This window comes from Camelina sativa, chromosome 11 (assembly GCF_000633955.1).
Source record: "Camelina sativa cultivar DH55 chromosome 11, Cs, whole genome shotgun sequence".
NCBI classification, from domain to species: Eukaryota; Viridiplantae; Streptophyta; class Magnoliopsida; order Brassicales; family Brassicaceae; genus Camelina; species Camelina sativa.
Genome location: NC_025695.1, coordinates 21,933,216 through 21,943,206, shown reverse-complemented (window position 1 = coordinate 21,943,206; position 9,991 = coordinate 21,933,216). Strand labels below are relative to the sequence as shown.

General features: G+C 33.5%; 1 long non-coding RNA gene across 1 annotated transcript; it reads right to left on the bottom strand.

Annotated features, from left to right (window-relative positions):
* Nucleotides 7,736-9,114, bottom strand: LOC104724035. Its single transcript, XR_002034048.1, has 3 exons — nt 8,953-9,114; nt 8,218-8,448; nt 7,736-8,135 (listed from the first exon to the last, which is right to left on the bottom strand). It is a non-coding gene; the product is annotated as an uncharacterized LOC104724035 (long non-coding RNA).

Genomic DNA, 9,991 nt, shown 5'->3' with positions numbered 1-9,991 from the left:
GTATTCTCCCTATATTTCCTCCACTTGATTATGAGTTTCCTTTTCAAATTTTTAGCTCCGATTCTTCTACAAAAAAGTAAAACATCACTTATTTATTTTCGGTAATAGAAACAAAAATATATCATTTCCATATACGATTACTAATGGCCAAAAACTAATTCTAAACTTATTGATTTCGCAGTTTCCATTTCAAACTTTGTTCCCTCCAATATTCTACAATCAAACAAAATCACATTCACTAATATACAGTAATAGAAGCAATTATATCTTATAAAATATTTAATGATTTATAAATATGGTAGAACCTTAATTTTATACTGGCATATTCCATAAACTCCAAACAAAAATCTACTCAGACCTACTTGTTCACCAAGCATCTCTAAGCACTCACACAAAACCCTACTCTCTCATTGACACTATAAATAGTTCTCTTTCACCGCAACTCATAACACCAAAATTAATAAAAAGCGATAAACATATACACAAAGCTTATTGTCATGCGTCTATTGAAACTATGATAACTTGATCTGCATCAAAAGTCCTAGATGATTCATTTGACCAATGTCTAAGTGTGCAAAATTTTGTGTATATAATGATCTGAGTGTTGTGTTTATTATACAATCTGTACTCATTTATCTTTGTTTATAACTACAGCAGATTCGTTCAAGATCTACATATTCATTCAAGATCTAGAAGCATTGTCATGTTCATGTCTGGCTCAATTTTAGCATCTAGACTAAAAGTTTGACTTATTTGTATAATAAACTAAAATATTATAATTTGTCTCTTGATTTTAATTTACAGGCTCAAAAGCAAGAGACTATCAAGAAGATGACATATGCCTAAAGAAGCTTGATTTAATTTACAAGCTGATATGGTTGTTGGATTTAAATTTCTATTTTACTTTATATCTTTGCGTTTAAACGATATAAGCTTCTTTTTAACGACTATCATTTAGTCAATTTTAATACAATTATTTTCCACATGTATATATATATATATATATATACACATATATCTTTGATGGAAAGAAAAATGTACATATCAAATATTTTGCATTTGCTAATTCATTTTTTGTTTTTAGATTTTATTTTTGGTGTAGAATTTAGTTCTTGAATATTAATTTGTTTACTTTTTTGTTTTTATCAATAACTAGAGTGTAAAACAAAAGTTTTCTACCGTAACATATATATTTATAGAATATTGTAAAATATATATTCAATTCAAAGAAACTGAATATACTCATAATACAAAATCATAAAAATTATACATAAATGTAAAATGCAAAAATTGTCCCGTGGTGTACCATGGGGTAAATCCTAGTTACTCATTCTAACCATTAGTTCAATATTCTCAGTAAGGATCACTTCGTCATAATGATTTTTTTTAGTTGTAGCTCTTTACCATAATTCTTCATAAAAATATCTTATATTTATAATACTTTAAACAATATATTTTGCAAAGTTGCGTTTATTCTACATAATATTTTTTGTTATAAGTTTTTATTTTGATGATTGTGTTTTTAGTTATAGTTTATGTATTCAAACTATTCTATTACATTCAAATAGTTTCATAATATATAGTTTTAAATTTTAAATTTAAATTATTTTTTTCTAAGATACTTCCCCTGCGACATTGCGGGGGTCTGAGTCCTAGTATAGATAAAAAAAAGATTAAGATAATGGACCTAAATGAATCTGAAAACAAATTACAAGCCCAGATTCATTAGGGTTTTCAGAGATATGATGATGTGTAGCTGCAGCGAGCTATGACAACAAAGATCGAAAGTTTTTGGGCGTCATTTTTTCACCTGCAATCATCAAAACTACATGATAATCGATTACATAAAACAATAAAAATAAAATCATTAAACAATAAAGAACAATATTTTAGGTATTACAACAACGAGGAAGACAAACACAACACTAGTACCCTAAACAAAGTAACAAACCCAGAAGCATAATGAATAATCTCTGATTTCAAAGTGTACAGATTAAAAACCATCCAACAATAAACATGTACAGAACAATCATATACATCAATTTGATATAAAATATATTTAAAATAATAAAACAAAATGCATATTAAATTATAAAGAAAAACCATAAATTTTATTTTATGTGAAATTTTTTTATTTTAATTACATTAACAATTATTTGAATACTTATGATAAAGAGGGACAAAAAAAAATATTAAAATACTTAAAATGATTTTTTGTTCTTCACTCTCACACCACTTCCACTTTTCACACATTTCTCTCTTTTACCTATGGCATTCTCACACTCCTCACACTCACATACTAAGGGCATCTCCATTAGTAAATTTCTTAGCAAATTTCTAAACAATATATTAACTATAAAGAGTACAAATTTTTCAGCTAAGAAGTTTTGTAAGATTAAGTAAAATTTGTCCCTCTAATGGTAAAATTCTAACCAAGTTTTTTAGCATCTATTAAAATAAATCAGAGAACTTGTTTTACAAGCAAAACATGAAAGACATGAGCACTGAAGTTGGAAAAAAAACATGAGTACATTTTGAACCATGAACCCAGTACAAGCACGATATGACATGAGGACTGAAGTTGAAGTTGCTCTGGCTTGTTGGTGATGAGTACAAGCTTGTTGTTGCTCTCGGATGTTGAATCAATTTGGTGCTTCTCTGAGTTTCTATAATTCATTCATGTGCAGCTTTCGGATTCTATTGGAAATCCACCAATACCTACAAAATTCATCAAACAAGTCGAGGACACATCCTATGAGTAAGAAAGAACACAATTTTCATCTCTGTTTATACTTGTATCATCATTGGGAGTTAAACTCTGACCTATTTTCTTCATGACAATACCAGCTGCCAAAACAGTAATATCGCCTGCCAATGATGTACCAATCAAAATTGGTCGCATGTCCTGTGTTTCTAATAGAGAGTTGGCAAGAATAAGTAAAGCTGCAATCACTAAAGTAGTAAGACGAGAGAAGTCGTATGAATAATACTTAACTGAATTCTGAGCGTGCAAGAATCAACTAAGCTTCCATTCCAAATCATACAACCATATCCTAAGCCATGAGAAAAAGCTATACAAGAATATGTCTGCAATTTTTAAGAGAAACCATAATCTGCAGACACTATCAAGAGAAACCATAACCTGCACACACTATCAAGTAGCGGTTTCTTAAGAGGTGCAGTCAGTTAATATTTTTCAAAATACAAGATTTGAAAGTTATGTGAGGCAAACTCTCACTAATCCAAGTAATGAATTCATTTAAGCCAACAACATATATACCTTCTTTATTCGGATTGTTATCCTCCATTTCCAGAGAAACCATTACCTGCACACACTATCAAGTATAGAGCACTTAGGAAAAGGCAATCTTTGTCCCATTCAGAACAAAAGTTTTGCTGAACTTACCAGTTTAATACCTTGTAGTGATACTTTTTTTACAGTTCCACAGTACATTGTTGAAATTTACGAAACAGATGTTTGTACCTAACAGAAAGAAGTAGTAGAATTGAGTTGAGACATGAACACAAAACAAAACCACCCACAATCGATTACAAACCATTCCACTTTCACTACAATCCTGAAACCAATTATAGTTTCAAGAACAAAGATCTTGTAGCCAGAGAACAAAGTTAAAATTATTATTCAATTGGCCAAAATCAGGTTTCTCAATCAAAATCCAACAAACCCCAAAACTACACAAACTTTGTAACAAATTGAATCACATATTTCATAGTTCATCCAAAAAAACATCTTCGATTAAGACGAAAGAGAAACTATACAATTAAACTTATAGATGCAATTCTAATGTTCATAAAGAAACCAAACAAGTGTATTTACAAACAAAAACCGACCTAAATCAAAACTGATTTTAAAAAAAACAAAAGTAAATGGATCACATCGATTTCTAACAAAAAATTGAACACATAGTTTGTGAATTAAAAAAAAAACAGAGAGAGATTTACCGTTAAAGCTTCCCAGAAAACAAATTATGAAACACTGTGAATCTCCCCTCAAATCGACCTCAAGTCGATCTTTGGATTTTCGTCTTTGTTTCGCCATCGGGAGAGAGATATATAGAGAGAAGGAAAGAAGAAGAAAAAATGTGATGAACTATGAAATTTGAATCGAGTTTCAAAGATTTTAAATGTGATGTAGAATCTGTTGTTATTAGATTAGTATTTTGTTAAATTTTGTTAAAGTTTAGTATTATTAGTTTGTGTTTTGTAAAAAATCATTCAAAATCTTAACAAATTTGAGTTATTGGATACAAATTTTTATAAAGTCATTAAAAGTTTTGTGTTATTCAATTAAAAAAAAAGAATCTAGGATTGTTAATGAGTTCAATTATTATGTTATTGGTTCATGATTTTAGATACTTTCTTTACAAAATAAAGTCATGGAAAGTATCATAAAAATATAGAGATTGTTTGGAATACTTTACAAGATTCACTACAAGAAAACATGCGATTAGCGACTACTAGTAGCGACTACAATTGTAGTCGCCAAAAATAACGACCAAATAGTGACCACTTTGCGACTACGTTGTGACTACAGTAATTTAGTTGCTACTGAGTCACTACGGTACCGACCACAACTGATAGTCGTACCATAGTCGTTAAATTAGCGACTATTGTGCGACTCATTCGACTAGTCGTAAGGTGGTCGTAAAATAGCGACTACGGTACTGACCACAGCTGATAGTCGTATGTTTGGCGACAACTCTGCGACTCATACGGCGAGTCATTAAATAGTCATCTTGTAGTCGCCAAATAGTCGTAAAAGACAGTTAAAAAACGTGTTTTTTCATGTGGGGAAATGCATGAAGTATGGCTTTCAGAGAGAGATAGTGCATGGACCTTGGGTTCAAGAGATAGTGCATGGTCCTTTGCACAAGGTCAAAACTTGGACAATGTACTATACAAGAGGCTATGTGTTTCATACGCAAACTCATGCACGGTGTTGGATGGAAGGCACTTGGAAGAGCAATAGTGGTGTTGTAGACGTGAACGCATCAAGGAAATACAACAAATATGAACCATTTATTTTAGGTACGTAAAAACTCCATATAATTTAGATATTTATACATAAATGTTAACTATCCATACTAAATAATGATTTTGCAAACAGCATCTCAAGCGGATCAAGTTTGTTATATTTCATATCCATACATAAAAAAACCAAAGCGGGAGTGGCTCAGTGTTCTAAAAGTAAATCCTAGAGGAAACAATTCAGGAGAATACGAAAACAACGAACCAGCTCTGTAGCAATATTTAAACCCAAATAAATTATATTTGTTAAATAATATTAAGTTTGTTTCAGTATTTAAACCCAAATAAATTATATTTGTAATCTGTAATTTAAATTAATTTTCGCTAAGGTTTAATTTTTACCAAAATAATTTAAATTTGTAATTATAATTTTTACCAAAATAATCAATTAATTTTGTAATTATAATTTGTACCAAAATAATTTAAATGTTACAGTTTACAACTGGGCTAAATTTAGGTCCAAATCCACTTCCTAGTTAACTAATTAAGGCCTAAATATTCCTAAACTAAGCCCATTAACCATTAACCACTAACCTATACGAAACCCTAGTCTCACAAGACAAATCCTTAACCTCTCTACCTCTCGAAATTCTCTCGAAACCTCTCTCAAACCCTACTCTCTCGATCCAAACTCGACTTCTCTGCCTCTTCGAATCTATCAGTTTCTCTATCAATCACCAACAAGATGCCGAATCGAGGAAAAAAGAGGAAGGTTGCTCCTAACGTTGCTCAGAGACTGAGAGGGGCGACACCAAATCGACGGCCTAACACTCTCCCCAGTCAGTACAACTTCACGCCGACGGTCCAAGATCCTCCTCCTTCGCAGACGCCTGAAGTACAAGTCGCTGGTTTGCAACGACAGTCATCAGCAGCCCAGATCCGGAACTATCCTCCGCCGCAACAACTTTTTCAGAACTCATTTACACACCCACCTCGACCCAAACTACACCGGACTCCTTCAGAAGAGGTCCACTTCAATCCACAGACTGAGGCCAATCTTCAGGATGTCCCTCCGCCTTCTCCAGTTTGACCCTCTCAAACTCGATCACATCCATCGCATCCATCGTCTCAAGGGAACAACTTCGAAGAAGAATCTTCTCCGGTGTTGCCAGAACTCCAGGAGGACCTGATGTGTGCTCTAAATGCACTGCTTCTGGTTCCAGACAGGGATAAGTTCACCACCGTCCTCTCTCCCACACCCACACAAAACACCCAATGGTATGATTTTTCCTCTTCACATGTTTTGTAATGGTGTTTTGGTGAGTCAATGTATTATAATGATTGTGGTGTTGGATTATACGAATAGCAATGGTGTTTAATGATTGTGGTGTTGGCTTATACGAATAGCAATGGTGTTTTATGATTGTGGTGTTGGCTTAAACGAATAGCAATGGTGTTTTTTGTCTTATGCGTATGCGTATTGTAATTCAATAGAAAATGATGCCTCTTCTATTGATCTCATTTCTTTTGGTTTGTCTATTATTTGCTTTTAAGTAACCTACTTACTTGTTTTATTGGTTCATGTGTATGGAGGTTTACTCGTGAGAAAGGATCGAAACTTGTCCGAAAGATTACTAAAATTCTTCTAAACAAATTCAATGGTCCCTACTACAGCTGGACATGTGTGCCGCAGGACAAACAAGAGAGATACTTTCTTGAGTTTGCGGTACGGATTTATGTCACATAGCCTTCATACATAGCTTTACATGTCTTCTTTTCACTCACAATAGCTCTTTTTTTTCTAGAAAACCCACACCTGGGATCCTTTGATAATCGGGACTGTTCAAGCTTATTTTGAGGAAATCTGTCAAAAGCGGATCAAAGATATGGTTAGCACTGTGAGGACTAGTCGAGTTCAACCAAACTGGATTAGAAACACTCTCTGGATTACGATGGAGGATTATTGGGACACTGAAGAAGCACAACAAAGAAGTAAAACCTACTCTGATGCCCGTATGTCTGACCGTAACGGCCTAGGTCCTCACGTCCACCTCTGAGGGCCAAAGTCATATCGACAGCTTCAAGACGAAATGGTTAAGTAGCTGTTATTTTTGCCACTTTCAATTCTTACATAGCTTTTATTTTTTTAAGTTAATCTATGTTTCTTTGCTAACATTGCAGGTTGAGGAATTGGGAAGAGAAGTCCGACTTGGTGAGGTTTTTATCAAGACACATACAAAGCCTGATGGTACATATGTTGATCGGAAGGCAGAGAAGATTGCAGAAACATATGAGACACTAGTAAAAAAAACATGTATACCCACCAAAGAACTCGTGGCTGAGCCTAATTATTCGTGGCTATAAGTAAAAAAAGTCACAAATAGTCACAAAAAAAAATCGTTGATATAGCCTCGTAACTAAATTATTGTCGTGACTTTTCATGGCTATGAAGTCACGAATTTGTTACTCATGATCTGTGGCTAATCTTAGCTACGAAACTATCACCATTACTTCGTGGCTACCAGTAGCTACGAAGCAACCACAATTAATTCGTGACTAAGCCTAGCCACTAATTTTATGAACATTCGTGACAAAGTTAGTAGCTCCAAAACTACAAAAATAATCATCTAGTTTTGTGGCTGATTGTTTGCAAAAAAGAATTTTAATCTCTAAAAAATAACCTGTAACGAAAAGCTAAATTCACAAAACATGAAATCAAATAGCAATATTTTAACATAATCATAAGTAATCTTATCTTACATATTACCAAAAGAGCTTACTAAATAACTGTTCATCTTGTCTTACATATTACCAAAAAGACTTACAAAATAAAAGTTTAACTGTTCGAAAGTTTAACATAAAAGCTATAAACATCATAGCCTGTAATTTAAAGACCTAATGATGCACATCAGACATCTAAGTTGTCTTGGTTTGAACCTGGAGTAGGTGCAACAGTTGTAGAATCTGGATCAGGAGCAGCAGCATAAGTGATCAACCAGCTCGTCCATAACCATAACATTGGTGTTGAGTCACTTGAAGTTAGTCTCCAAAACAGAGATCAGCACTTCCGTGAAAATTCCATCTTTGCGCCGTCAGTGTGTCCTCCGCACAAGATCAGTGAAGGCTGGTGCTTCATCCAAACCAGACTCAAACATTTATAAAAACAAAGAGGAAACATTATTACATATATTAAAGTAAATAATAACATACGAGAAGTATAACACTTACCATCTCATGCTCAATCTGCAAAAAACGTCGAGGACATACACATGCTTGTGAACCCCTATGCCATCATGATAAGATAAGTAGCTTCCAGCATTCTTTCTCTTCTTTTTAGCTGGTTATGTTTCCCAATACTCCATTAGAGTGTCCTAATCAGCCTCGCCAATGTACATGGGTCTCTGATTTGCCCTCTTCTTTTTGCTGATGCACTTGTGTGTGACTCCTGGTGGGATCCATCTACATTGCAGATCTTGCAATTAGAAGCACAAATAAAAAAAAAAGTCCATAAAGTTGACTAAAATTTAAACATAGAACAAAGCCAAGTTAAGAATCGACATCTACAAAACCTAACCCACATAAACATGTTCACATTGAAATGAGTAAAAGCTCATAAACTATTACACAATTAAAGACACACAATTAAAGCAAATACATAAGTAAAGTTAGAATACAAAAATCGAACATTTATTCATGTTTAAAATCAAAATCAAACATATCTAAACATCACCTGTGTTGAAAACGTGATAAAATCAAAACAAAAACAACAATATGAACAAATCAAATCCTAGAAAACCCTAAACAGAAACGAAAACAAAAGTTCTAAGCAGCCTTACAGAAAGAGAGAAACAGATCAAGGAGACAACGAGGGAAAGAGACGTAACTGGTAATTAGGGAACACTTCTCCAATCGGAAGAAAAAAGAAGAAGAAGAAAAAGAAAGAGAAGAGACACCGTCAATTACCTGTTGCACCTGACTCGGAGGACCGTGGGCGACGACGACCATAGAGAGTCATTGCCGTTCGTCAAGGAAGAGATCAGTCGGAGCTGGTTTTAGATTAGGGACATCAGCTTCAAGGTAGAACAAGAAGAGGCGTTAGGGTTTTTAATTTTATCTTCTTTTTTCTAAGTGTGGTGGTGATATAAACGAAGAAGAAGAAATAGTAGTATATAATAATACCCTTAAAATTACTATTTAGCCAAAATTTTCATTTAGCCGGGAAATTAACTGTTGGGATGGTGGGAAATTATTTGGGTTAGTCCACCCAAACCATATAAAATTGGTTTAAAATAATTATTCAATTTTAATGAATTTTGATAACAATTGTATGATTTATTAATATTAATTTCTATATAATTTAGTAATACTAATTTTTTGATATAATAATATATAATAAACATAATTTGATGGGATAGCCAGAAAAAAATTAGTGGTAAGCCTTAGTCACGGTTTAGCCACTAATATTATCGTGTCTATTTAGTCACTCAATGATTTGTGGCTATTCTGTGACAAATGTTGTCACGTGCTGTGATTATTTCGTGGCTAAATAGTCACGAAGTTGCTACTATTTAGGTTAGTGGTTAGTTCGTGACAAATAAATTTTTAGTCACGAGTGTTCGTGACAAAAACGTAGCTATACGTTTTTTTTTACTAGTAAGAAGACTGTTCAAGAGAGGTTGTCTCAGCTCGAGGCAGAGTCTTTTGATGTGTCAGACGGAGAATCACGGCCATGGGACCTCACAACAGAAGAATATACAGAAATTTTCCTTGAGATTACTTTTTTTAAAAACCAATACACATTTATAGTCCTGGAGTTTAATTTGTCATCCTCTAATCTTAACTTTTCTCTTATTTTCAAGTCCCACTAAGAAGGATTCAAGAGGAACACCTTATGGAGTTGGAAGCCTCAAAGAATGCCTTGTCAATGGAAAGCATAAGCAAGCATGTGGCTCTTCTACCTTTGTGGCTCTCCAAGAACAGTTGAAGGAAGCTCAACGCATGA